The sequence below is a fragment of the Nicotiana tabacum genome, chromosome 19, assembly GCF_000715075.1.
Source record: "Nicotiana tabacum cultivar K326 chromosome 19, ASM71507v2, whole genome shotgun sequence".
NCBI lineage: Eukaryota > Viridiplantae > Streptophyta > Magnoliopsida > Solanales > Solanaceae > Nicotiana > Nicotiana tabacum.
In genome coordinates, this window is record NC_134098.1 from 2746858 (window position 1) to 2761161 (window position 14304).

The 14304-nt window shown below is 36.7% G+C and overlaps 1 pseudogene; it reads right to left on the reverse strand.

Annotated features, from left to right (window-relative positions):
* Nucleotides 1–1496: 1496 nt before the first annotated feature.
* LOC107789872 (putative disease resistance RPP13-like protein 1) lies at nt 1497–13999 on the reverse strand (annotated as a pseudogene).
* Nucleotides 14000–14304: the final 305 nt, after the last annotated feature.

Sequence of the window (14304 nt, forward strand, 5' to 3'; positions counted from 1 at the left end):
ATAACCATTCATGTTGTACAGGAAGTGACCGGAAATTGGAGATCAGAAACAGGGAAACAAAGGGACGAATAACTTTCACGACAAAAATAAATGATGCACATCAGTCTAAAAGATTTTAAAATTTTTTTATGAAAAAGCAAAAGAAGTTTTAAAAATAAATAACAATATTTATTTGGAGAATCACTTACCTTGATCATACCACCAATGATCTTGCATACAATAGGAATTTGAGCAATTATTGGCCACTCTTCCAGTTTCATAATTTTGAAATGTGGTTTGAGCATTGAACAACAAACACAGTGCATACATGATGTTTGACATATTTCGATATGTGTTGATGTTATTTTACCCATGTTTTAACCGCTTCTTGATGTTATTTGATCTTTAAAATGCCCAACATGGTTTAATTATTGGTTTTATGACTAATTGAGTTGTGTGTGGTGAATTAGGGTGTTTGGAGTGCAAAAATATGAAGAAAAGGTGCTCTTGGTAGAGGAAGAGAGATTGGATGCGTCGCATCCAATCTAGAAAAAGATCAGATTTCGTGCACCCTTAGCAGTGAAGTCGGCCCATAGCATCCGCACCTGGGCAAAGTTGAGATGGAGGAACAAGGGGTGGATGCGTCGCATCCACCCTCGCATGTGAGGCTGAGAAATGGAGGACGAGGTGGATGCGTCGCATCCACCTTAGCATCAATCCCTGAAGCCGATTTGGACTAGGAATAGGAGAGCTTTGGCCCACGACTTTTGTACGCAATATATAAGCCAAAAACGCCTCCTTTAGGTCGGTTGACATATGGGAGAAGGGGAAAAAGCCACAACAAAGTTCTAAAACCACGGAATTCGTCTTGAGTTCCTATTCTCTCTTTCTTTTATTGATTTTTATGCACTCTTGTGAATTTTTTATGATTGCCTGAATATGAGTGGCTAAGAACCCTATTGTTCTAGGGTCATGGGTATACATGAATGTTGATGTTTGAAATTTAATTTGACGAAGTTGATTTTATCATATTGGGTTATTTATTTAATTCTGTTTTTAATTATTTTGCTGAGTAGCTAACAGTGAAATACTATCTACGAATCTAGAGTTGAACTCGAAAGTGGGAACTCTAGATTGCATATAGAATTAAATAGAGCAAGTTCTTAAACCCGGGCATCGGGGAAAGGATTCGCAATTGGGATAGACATATACCTAATTGCCTTGCTCGGTTGCAATACAGGAATTGTAAATGCGTTCTTGTTAAGTTTAATTCTATAGACATATAGGTATTAAGTTAGCTTGAATAGGCGAGTAAGGACTCGACAGATTTTTATGAGCAATATCAACCCTGTGAACCAACAATCCAGATAAATCAATTAGTTATTTTAAGCTAAGAATGCAACATGATTGTTAAATAACCCGTGACCCTGGAATATTATCTCCCATTGATTGTTATTTAAAACTATTTAAGTGTTGTGTTGATTTCTGGTATTCCATTACTTGATAGTCTTTAGGTAGTAAATTAGACAATTATCTATTTTATAAGAAATCGCTTGAATCGATAAGCTAGTTGAGTTTGAATTAGTCAAAAGTTAATCATAAGTCCTCGTGGGAATGATAATCTATTCACCACTCTATTACTTGACGACCACGTATACTTGCGTGAGTGTGTTTGGTCCCAACAGGTTTTTGGCGCCGCTGCCGGGGACCTAGAAATTAGCTACTTGACTGAGTTAATTGTCACCAAAATCCTGACAAAGAAAGAAAAACGATCGTTAAGTTGAGATCAGATAATCATACAAAATAGCACTTACATTATGCCGATGCTTTTAAATGTTAAATTATGGAATACAAACTTTCTGTCTTGTATGCCTTTGAACTGCCAGTAGAAATATCAAAGGTCAAGAGATAACATTTGCATTTCTCCATAACCACCACATCCTTCCTCAACTCACTGTAAAAAGAGAAACAACAAAAATAACATGAATTTCCGTTGAGGTAAAACTTCAAGCAATACTTAGACAAAAAATAAAATTGTCAAGTAAGATTGACTCATATTTCAAATGACTATGCACATCTGGCTGACATATATGTGCATGATATAACGTAATGTTTATATCTTCAGTGCAAACCCTTGAATATTTGAAACAAAAACTGATGTTTTAACTATTGTGCTATACTGATAAAATCTTAGTATTTGCTATCAAATGCAGTCGCATCAACTTAAAATCAATTTGATAGAACATGTGCTTAGATAACGGGGATCAGACATTGGAAATCTTATCCAATTTCTTTAAATCTCAAGTTTGATGTAACTCTTTTCAAGGTTTGGCTACCTTACTGAGAAAGTGAGGTTGCCTTTATCTGGACCTTTTATCTTCTGCTTCTTTGCAGTACATCCAGGGAAAGGATATCGCAGGCAAGTTAACCGAAAAAATAGATTATGTTAATAAGAGGACAGAACTTCAGTCAGCATATACCTGATGAGGTGACCGTCAATCAATTTAAATGCTGGGGATATTATTTTAGACAATCTGACTTCCCTGATCATCCTTTCAACTACATTGCCAATGGCTGATAAATTGCATTAGTGTTAACTATCAAAAAGCAGAGTTAACAAGCAATTTGAAAATCATGATATATTTTTACTTTTCTTTTGGATCAGTGAAAATCAATAGATCTATTACTACTTAAAAGAACAAGATTATTTGCAAAATCTCTTCAAGCAGTTTTTCTACAGGGATAAGCCAAAAATATACCTACTGAAAATCTTGCACAATATCTCCTGAGAATGCCAGCACGACACCCCTTTCACCAACTGAGCTACGAGCTGTAATAGATTTTTCAAGCAAGATACACTCATATTTCAAAAGACTATGCACATCCGGCTGACATAATCTATGTATGTTAAAATTACATTTTGCTATGAATTTCTTAGATAAAATTATTAATTCCAGCCTATACTACGTCTTTTCTTTTCTTACAATGAATAAAATTTCTGTAGATGACATACCTTTTTTTGTCATCTTTCATCCTGATATGAAGATGCATTACTCTAAACCATATCCTCCTTGCTCAACTCACTGAAAAAGGAAAAGAACAAGAATACATGAACTGCTATAGAGATGAAAGTTCAAGCAATACATGAACTGAAGAGTGAGATATTTTTTCAGAAGAATACATGAATTGCAATTATATATGCTAACTACTTTCTAGAGCAAATTATTAATTCTATTTACAATAAGTTTTTGTCATAATGTAAAAATATTTCTGTAGTTGCAACATATTAGTAGCTCTTTTGACAGCTAACCTTAAATTTCATCTCGAGCAAAGATGCTTCCTCGACTTCACAGTGCAAATAGACGCTACACACTACTCATATAACGAATAAAAGGAATTAACACGCAAGGAAAGGTAAGTAGTAAAAACTTGAAAAACAACTACAGAAGGAGAGACAGAGAAATTAGCATCACATGAATGCTGAAAAGGGACATATGCTTTTGCTATCAGTCAGGCAAAATTACTCTTACATTAATGAAAAACATAATCTAGATGAGACAATATCTGAAGCCGTATTGCTGTCAAATCCTGACAATGCAAGTTTAATTATTTCCTAAAACTTTCGGATGGTTGTCCCTGATTACACACACACACACACACATTGAAATATAATTTCTATATGGAGCTTTAGCATAGAGCTCTGTGTTTAATGAAGAGCAAAGCATAATTCATGTCCCAGGAAGCAAATTGAACATCAATAATAGTGGAGAGCTACATAGTAGTGTAATATGGCCAAATTTTCATGACATTTGCCATGACATAATATCCATTATAATAAATTTGTGGTTCATGACATTTGCCATGACATAATATCCATTATAACAAATTTGTGGATCATGACATTTGCCATGACATAATATCCATTATTAGGCCAAGGATTTCTTGCTATAAATAGAGGAGTTTCTCCTCACTTAAAAACACACCAATTCAAGAGCTTTTCACTCTTGTCTTTCTTTCTCCTCCTTTATTTTATTATAGAATATTTTGTAAGAGAGTGAGTGTTGGAAAACACTTGTGTGAACCCTTTCTTTGGAGTGACCTTGTGGGGTTATTCTCTTGGGGTATTTGGGATTAATTAGAGTATTTACTCTAATTTTGTACTCTCTTTTGTACTCTTATTGGTATAGTGAAATTAGTCATCTCCGCTTGTGGACGTAGGTCACCTTGACCGAACCACGTTAAATTTATGTCTTCTTTATATTCTTTAATTGTCGTTATTATCAACTTCCATTGTCTTTGTTATTTTCATTATACCGTTGTTTGGCTAAATTTCGCACTACCCGGGTTCCCGATCCTAACAAATTGGTATCAGAGCCACATCTAACCGGGTTAGTTTAAATAGCCAAAATGACTCTAACAAAGTCTTATGTTGAGAAATTTGACCGAAGTGCAAACTTCGGAATGTGGCCATTAAAGATGAAAGCTATCCTAATTTAGGATGGCTTAGATTTGACACTGTAAGGAAAGGAGAAGATGCCGGATAAAATGACGGACGAGGAGTTTGCCGTCATAGAGAAAAAGGCAAAAGCAGGTATTATTTTAAATCTTTCAAATGAGGTTTTGTGTAAAGTTGCAGCAGAAAGCTCAGCCGAAGGCATATGGGAAAAGCTTAAAACCCTATATATGAAAAGAACAGTAGAAAACAGGCTTTACCTAAAGCAAAAACTCTATACTTTTCGTATGGCTGAAGGTACCTCTATACTTGCTCATCTTGATACTTTTGATTCTCTTCTTATGGATTTAAGTAACATAGATGCTGAAATCAAAGATGAGGATCAAGCTGTGTTATTGCTTGTTTCCTTACCCCTGTCGTTTAAACATATAAGAGATATTATGCTTTATGGAAAGGATAATATCTCTTATAAAGATATCAAATCTATTTTGAAATCAAAAGAACAAATAGATAGAGATATTACTGGGGAAACTAGTGGGAACCAAGGGGAAGGCTTATTCATAAGAGGTAGATCCAATAAGAAAGATTCAAGTCGTGAGAAACCTAAATCAAGGTCAAAATCCAGATACAGAAATTTCATGTGCAAATATTGTCATAAGAAAGGTCACATTATTTCTGAATGCTTTAAATTGAAAAACAAAGAAAAGCATACAGAAAAGAAAAATGAGCACAAAAATACTGACACTGCCGAAGCAAGTGTAGCTGCTGATGAGACTGAGGGAACTATTTTTTTAGCAACTAATAATAGTTTCAAATCTAACAATGAGTGGATTTTAGATTCGGGTTGTTCTTATCATATGTGTCTCAGTCGGGATTTATTTACCACATATGAATTTATTGGAGGTGGAGTTATCTTGATGGGCAACAATGCTGCCTGCAAAGTTATTGGAAAAGGTACAGTCCGAATCAAAATGCATGATGGTGTGGTGAGAACTCTCACCGATGTTAGAAATGTTCCTGACTTGAAGAAAAATCTCATCTCTTTGGGCACTCTAGAATCTCTTGGGTGCAAGTAAACAAGTGAAGATAGAGTTTTGAAAATTTCTCATGGTGCTCTTGTGATCATGAAAGCACGCAGATCTGGTACGTTGTATACACTTTTGGGATCTACTGTTACAGGTGCTGCTGCAGTTTCAATATCAGATAAATCAGATTCTGACATCACTAAATTATGGCATATGTGATTGGGGCATATGAGTAAAAAAGGTCTTTCCATCCTCAGCAAAAGAGGTCTCTTATATGGCCAAAGTACCGGAAATATGGAGTTCTGTGAACATTGTGTGTTCGAGAAGCAGAAAAGAGTCAGCTTCAAATCTCCAGCGATTCATAGAACAAAAGGTACTTTGGATTACATTCATTCAGATCTTTGGGGTCCTTCACGTACCCCATCAAAAGGTGGTGCCAGGTATATGTTAACTTTCATTGATGATTATTCAAGGAAAGTTTGGGTTTATTTCCTGAAAAATAAAAGTGATATTTTCTTAAATTTCAAACAATGGAAAATTTTGATTGAGAAGCAAACAAGAAAACAGGTTAAGCGGCTTAGAACAGATAATGGCTTAGAATTTTGTAATGATGAATTCAACGAATTTTGCAAGAATGAAGGAATCGCTCGACATCGTACTGTGAGAATGACATCTCAGCAAAATGGTGTGGCAGAAAGGATGAATAGAACTCTTTTGGAAAGGGCTCGTTGCATGATTTCAAATGCTGGGTTGACAAACACCTTCCGGGCAGAAGCTATCTCTACAGCTTGTTATATTGTCAACCGAGCTCCTTCTGCACCTTTGAACTTTAAGACTCCAGAGGAAGTGTGGTCAGGTACTCCTGCTAATTATTCTGATTTAAAGATATTTGGTTGCCCTGCATACATGGATGTAAATGATGAAAAATTAGAGCCAAAGGCTAAAAAGTGCATTTTCCTTGGATATGCATCTGGGGTGAAAGGATACCGACTATGGTATCCTGATCCCATGGCACCAAAATTTATAATTAGCAGAGATGTAACCTTTGATGAATACTCTATGTTACATTCTAGAAAAGAGTCTTCTAGTTCTTGTGATACAGATAAAGGAAAGTGTACACAGAACCAGGTGGAGATTGAGATTGGCATTCCTTCTGAGCCAAGCTCATCAACTTTGGAGCAAAATACAGTTGAAACTCCTGAAGTTGAGACAGAAGCTGAAATTCCTGAAGTTGAGACTCCTGAAGTTGAACCAGAAGAAGAGGAGTATTCTATAGCCAAACATAGACCAAGAAGAGAAGGTAAACAACCATTAAGGTTTGGAGATTATGTTGCATTTGCTTTTTCAGTTGCACAGGAAACTGAAAGAAATTGGAGAACCATCAAAATATTCAGAAGCAGTTTCTGGTGCTGACTCAGCCAAGTGGTTGATTGCAATGAATGAAGAAATTGAGTCTCTCCACAAGAATGGTACTTGGTCTCTTGTGAAGCTACCATCAGGAAAAAGAATTGTTGGTTGCAAATGGGTCTTCAAGAAAAAGGATGGCATTCCAGGGGTTGAAGATGCGAGGTATAAGGCACGATTAGTTGCAAAGGGCTATAGTCAGGTACAAGGAGTTGATTTTAATGATATTTTCTCACCTGTTGTTAAACATAGCTCTATTCGTGTCTTGCTTGCCTTCGTTGCCATGTATGATTTGGAATTAGAACAACTTGATGTTAAGACAGCTTTCTTACATGGCGAACTTGAGGAACAAATATATATGCATCAACCCGAAGGATTTGAAATTGAAGGAAAAGAAGATCATGTTTGCTTGTTGAAAAAATCCTTGTACGGATTAAAGCAGTCTCCAAGACAATGGTATAAAAGGTTTGATTCCTTTATGTTGGGTCATGATTATTCGAGGAGCATGTATGATAGTTGTGTTTACTTGCGGAAGTTAAATGATGGTCCATTTGTGTACCTATTATTATATGTTGATGACATGCTCATTGCTGCTAATGATTTAACAGAAATTCACAATTTGAAAAGTCAACTGAAAAGTGAATTCGAGATGAAAGATTTGGGAGCAGCTAAGAAAATCCTTGGCATAGAGATCGAAAAGCCAACAGGCTATTTCTGACCTAGAAGAAGTACTTGGAGAAAGTCTTGGAGAGGTTTGGCATAAAAGATGCTAAACCAGTTAGTACCCCTCTTGCTGCTCATTTTAAGTTATCAGCTGCTCAGTCCCCGCAGTCAGAGGAAGAAAAGAGGTACATGGCACAGGTTCCTTATTCCAGTGCAGTCGGCAGTATTATGTATGCAATGGTTTGTACATGTCCAGACATTTCACAAGCACTGGCGTGGTAAATCGGTATATGGCTTGCCCTGGTAAAGCACATTGGCATGCTGTGAAATGGATTCTCAGATACTTGCGAGGTACTTCAAATACATGTTTGGAGTTTGGGAGAAATGCTAACACTTTGGTTGGTTTTGTAGACTCAGATTATGCAGGTGATCCTGACAAAAGAAGATTACTAACAGGCTATGTATTTTGCATCGGTGGTTGCGCTATTAGTTGGAAAGCTATATTACAACATGTAGTAGCTTTATCTACTACCGAAGCAAAATATATGGCAGTGACCGAGGCGATCAAAGAAGCTTTATGGTTGAATGGTCTATTTGCGGAACTCAGTTTACACCAAAGTTGTATTACCATTTTCTGTGATAGTCAAAGTGTCATTCACTTGACTAAAGATCAAATGTATCATGAGAGGACGAAGCACGTTGATATAAAGTATCATTTCATCCGAGAAACCATTGCTGAAAGAAAAGTCTATGTTCAGAAGATCAATACTAGAGACAATCATGCTGACATATTCACAAAACCTCTTCCAGTGTCCAAGTTCAAGCTTTGCCTGAACTTGATTGGCATTTATGAAGAATGATTTTTCCCATTGGGTTTTTTGCGGAGAAGGTGGAGCAAATTTACTATATATAAACCGAAATTAGGCCAATGTGGAGATTTGTAATATGGCCAAATTTTTATGACATTTGCCATGACATAATATCCATTATAACAAATTTGTGGTTCATGACATTTGCCATGACATAATATCCATTATAACAAATTTGTGGATCATGACATATGCCATGACATAATATTCATTATTAGGCCAAGGATTTCTTACTATAAATAGAGGAGTTTCTCCTCACTTAAAAACACATCAATTCAAGAGCTTTTCACTCGTCTTTCTTTCTCCTCCTTTATTTCATTATAGAGTATTTTGTAAGAGAGTGAGTTTTTGGGAAACACTTGTGTGAACCCTTTCTTTGGAGTGACCTTGTGAGGTTATTCTCTTGGGGTATTTGGGATTAATTAGAGTATTTACTCTAATTTTGTACTCTCTTTTGTACTCTTGTTGGTATAGTGAAATTGTTCCTCTCCGATTGTGGACGTAGGTCACCTTGACCGAATCACGTTAAATTTGTGTCTTCTTTATATTCTTTAATTGTCGTTATTATCAACTTCCATTGTCTTTATTATTGTCATTATACCGTTGTTTGGCTAAATTCCGCACTACCCGGGTTCCCGATCCTAACAAGTAGGATAAATCATTCTTCTTAATCAAGAGAAGAAGATCACGTTGTTCATGGTTGGGTTTAACTGGAAAAGAGTACAAATACTTTTTGATTCATTAGAGAGACTCCTAGCAAACTGGTTTTCAGTCGTCAAACATGATCAAGTGGTGCAATCAAGTGAAAATATTTAAGCAGAAGATATTGTTAGAACAAATAAATATTAATAGAGTGAAGCCTTAAAACTACTACATCATATCTATGTTGATTAATCCACAGTAGTGAAAGAATTACTCGGAGTAATTCAAGTTTCATAAAATATGTAATACGTATAACTTTAGTGTCAATCTGAGCTATATAACAAAATAATGGCCTAGTTTAACTTGGACAACAGACCAGTTTTGACAGTTAAGAGCAGCGGATGGCTTAATTGATGCAGAGAAATGACTAGCCCTTTTCACTGACTGATTAAAGAGAACTAATGCTGGCAAATTACACACAAAAGAGAAGTATGATTCTTCACTTACATTCTGATGACAGATCACAGTTGAGGTCATTGCCTATTCAATAAAGAATTTCAGCATAATTTTCCTTTCACTAACTGAGTAAGGAGTTGTAATAGCTTACAAGAAGTTACCAAAATCCTGACAAAGAAAAAAAAATATCTAAGTTGAGATCAGATGATCATACATAATAACCTTAACATGGTCTTTTATCTTTTATAGATAGGAAACAAATTTTCTGTCTCATGTACCTTTGAGTAGGAAAAAATGGATTTTACACGTCCAGTAGACAGATATGTGGAGTAAATTATTTCAATTTGAACCTATACCTGGTTTCGCTTACAATGTTTTAGCGCAGATATAAAGATTTATGTAGCTGCAACATATCACCGTTCATCCCAAAGTGAAGATGCTTCCTCTGTTTCATAGTGGCAATAGACTCTTCACACTGCTCAACAAGATTTTGAACAAAGGAAAATAATTAGCAGAAAAGCAAAGAGAAGTAACGAAAAATACAAAAGCTACTTGAAAAGAAAAAAAAAAGAAAAAGACTAACTTACATCTGTTAGAGCACCTTCGCTTGAATCATTACAGATATTCCCGATCGATCATTATGGTGGGAATATGAGCAATATTTGGCCAGTATTTCCACTTCTCAAATTCTAGGAGTGGTTTGAGCAATGGGCAGTGACAAATATTTAGTACAGAGATTGAAGAGGGCATCCCCTTTACTGGAAGAGATTGGAGTTTAGAGCAATCCAAGATACTCAGCTTAGATAGGGAGGAGGGCAGCGCTGATTCTGGAGGAGGTTGGAGATTACCGCAACGACAGATAGGCAGCAAAGAGAGGAAGGAAGGCTTTCTTTTTACTTGAAGAGATTGGAGATTAGGGCAACTCAAGATGGTCAGCTCAGAGAGGGAGGAGGGCAGCGCTGATTCTGGAATATATTGGAGTTGATAGCAAAAGCTGATCTCTAGACGTTGAAGCGAGGTGAGGCGTTGAAGACCTTCAGTCGGTAGTGAATGGAGCTCATCATGGTCAAATAATATAAGCTGAGAAAGAGACGAGGGAAGCCCTTCTTCCAGCAGTGACTGAATTTGAGGTAAATTATAAGTACGTAGATATTCAAGAGAGGTGAGGCTTTTGAGAAATTGGCTGCTTAATGTTTTCATATTGTGTATCCAAAGTAGTCGAATAGAGCAAGGCAACTCCCAATTTTCACCAGCAAGAATCTCTTCGTCACTACCATCATGGATGATGGTTAACTCTTTTCGTCACTACCATCATGGCTGCTTGTGGCAACTTTCTACCCTCAAATAGCGTGCTTGTGGGACCAACTCATTTATAGAATCACATTCTTCCAGATCCAATTTCTCCAGAAACATGTTACTTCCTATAGAAATCATATCGCCAACTGAAGACTCCAATTTCAATTTCCCACAACGCTTTATCTCTATTTTCTTCAATGTATTTGACAGACTGTTAAAATGCAAGGAGGTAAGAGACTGACAGTCAGTAATATATAATTCAACAATATGCTTCATTCCCTGAAATTGAGACAAAAACAGTTCAGCATGATCAAAAAGAACTCCAACCTTAGGAGAACCTTCAACTTTAAACTCTTTTAGACTTGAAAGTTGGTTAGGTGTCTCCAGATTGAGTTCCGGACAATTTGAAATTGTCAAACTTGTCAGAGAACAAATATTTTCGGGAAACTTTCCAATCAACTTGGGGCAAGTAACAATTGAAAGATCTTGAAGTGTAGGAAACTCTCCATTCCCTAGTACGTGCCACTGTTTCCACTCCAGCATCTCTGCAAACTCAAGTCGTTCAAGAGAGTTGAAAGGCTTTTTGGAGGATGAACTACCGTAGAATTCGTCAGTCACCTCTATTATTCGACGCATCCCTCGAATTGCAAGGAATTTCAGAGATGGAAGCTGGCCTAATGCTGGCAAGGAATAACAGTCCTTGCTTAGAGACAATTCCACCAGCTCAGAAAATGAATAATCAGCTAGCCAAATTGGAAAGTTTGTCCCTCTATATCCGTTGATCTCAAGTTCTTTTATGTTTGGATTTGGATGTAGCTCACCAAGTATGTCTCTATCATTTTGTAAGCTGTCCACAATATTTACGCTCCACTCCAATGATAACTTTTCAATATGTTCCTTTCCTCTCATGTTTGCCTTCAAAGCTTGGCTTCCGTCGGCCACATTTTCCAACTCTAGAATAGATAGAGATCCATACAAGTTATGTAGTTAACTCAGATGTTGCGGCTTCTTCAAGCAAGGAGTGTCGCCAATGTCAAGGTGACGCAAGTTGATCAATTTTGTCATTTGCATCGGTAACTCCACAAGATTTTGACAACATGACAAGAGAAGTGTCTCTAAGTTATAGAGTGCACAAATTGAATCTGGTAACTGCTTTATCTCTGTCAAAGAAAGGTCCAAAAATCTTAGAAGTTTTAACTTGATGAATAAGTCATTCGGCAACTCTTTGATAGCATAATGTGACAATGATAATGCCCTTAAGGATGTTAGTCTTGGCAATATGTTATGCATCACCCTCTTGCTTAGAGAAGGATCATATAGCTTGATTCTGTAGATCGGAAGCAATGTCCTCAGCTGCTCCAATTTGTAGAGAGGTTTCAACTTTTCAAAGTCACCATAGCCCATTGAATAGGACACGTGTCGACTTCGTTCCAACATATGAGACTCTTGGTTCTCTTCCAATCTGATACAAAGTTTTGAAGATGCAATCTGGGCCAAATCATTCACAAGGTCATGCATTAAGAATTCCTCTGCATTATTTTTAGAAGAATTTGGGACCTTTTCGAAAAGTGATCTTGATTGCAACTCGAGAAAGAATAGGTTGCCTAAATCTTCAATTATTTCATCTTTTTGTAACCCCTGTACTAGACCATTAGCAATCCACAACTGAATGACTTGCTTTTTCCGAAATGGATAATCTTTCGGAAATATTGCACAGTAAGAAAAACATTGCTTTAAATATGCAGGAAGATCATTGTAGCTCAACATCAATGCTGGTAATATGCCATTGTCGGGCAGCTCCCATACTTCACTTCTCAAAATACGTTTCCACCCTTCAATCTCTGATTTGGACCGTAAAATGCCAGCAAGCGTCTTTAGAGCTAAGGGCAATCCTTTGCACTTAGCTGCGATTTATTTCCCGACTTCTACATGTTCTAGATGTTCCTTAGGATCCATGTTGTCAAATGCATGTCTTTTGAATAATGACCAAGAGACATCACTAGACAAAGTATCCATGCTAATTTGCTCATTAACCATCGTCTTGGCAACACTTTCCTTACGTGTCGTCACAATGATCGTACTTCCTGCATCTCCTTGAACAAAAAGATTTTTCAAGTCATCCCATGCATTATAGTTGTCATTCCAAACATCATCCAGAACAATAAGAAATGTTTTGCCCTTTAAGCTTTCCTTCAATTTGACCTGTAGCTGATTAAGATTGTTATCGTCCTTTAAGTCAAATGAGCCAATTTCTTGAAGTAAACCTTTTGTTATTCTGAAAGCATCATATAGTTCAGACACACAAAACCAAGCTTTCAAATCGAAATAGTCTTTTACCTTCTCATCATTGTATACAACTTTAGCAAGTGTTGTCTTGCCAACCCCAGGCATTCCAACAATAGGAATTACTCTCAAACTTTTACCATTTGTATCAACAGATAATAAACGGCCCACCAATTCCTCTATTTCATTTTGCCTGCCAAAGATTTCAGATTCATCAACTACAGAAGTATCTTGTCTAGTACTAGTTCCTCGTTTACCCGAATCAAGATACCCCGTTAGGCCAAGGCGGCCGATTTGCTTTTCCAACTCCTCCAATGTTTCAATGGTCTCTTTCAACTAAGAAAATATTCATCACTCAAGCACAAGTTGAGGTAACTTACTTGCTGATTGCTTGTTTCTGCATGATTTTGATGCTGACCTTCCACCTTAACTCTCAAAACTTCATAATTGATTTCTTCAATTAAGTTTTCAGCACTGTCCACGGCATCTTGAAGCTCATTTAGCCACTGGTTGACGTATAGATTTGATGTCTTCTTATTCTCTGCATCACTTAGCACAGCTTGAAGACCAAGTAAAGTCATCTTCAACCTCTTTAGCAGTCGAACATCATGCTTTCCCCTCTGAAACATCTTCAGCAGCTCGGCCCGAGGAGCAAGCCTATCAAAGAGAACATTTAAAGCTGAAGAGAGAAATGCACCTCCAACTGCTAAGCCAATCTCCATTTCTGAAAGCTGCAAAGTAAAACAAGAAAATCAAAAAATGATTAAGAACTTGGAGAGGATTAATATTTCAATCTTAAAAATAGTCTTAGTTTTACCTGTTCAATGCAAACAAGAATGCTCTACTAGCTGCGTCCGTGCTTTAGCAAAAGTTACTTGTGCTTTAACAAGAATTTCTCTCTTGCTTTTGCTGAAAAATAAAAGCAAAACTGTCCCTTTTTTTCTCTTTTCAAAAAGTAAAGACTTTTTACCCAACCAAAAAAAAACAAAGACTGCATAACGGGGTCATGTTTCTTGACTATTCATTGAATAATGGGAGTGTAGAAAGGGACTGAAAAATAAAAGAGCCTAAAATGATAAGTTTCTGCACGGTATTTGTTAGGTGTGCCTCTCGGGAGAAATTCAAAAATATCCAGATTTGCAAGTGGTAATTGAAAAATAGCAACGGTTTCAAAAGTAATCAAAATTTAGCCATTTTTCATGTAAGATAAATCTGGACGAAAACACTGTTCAAA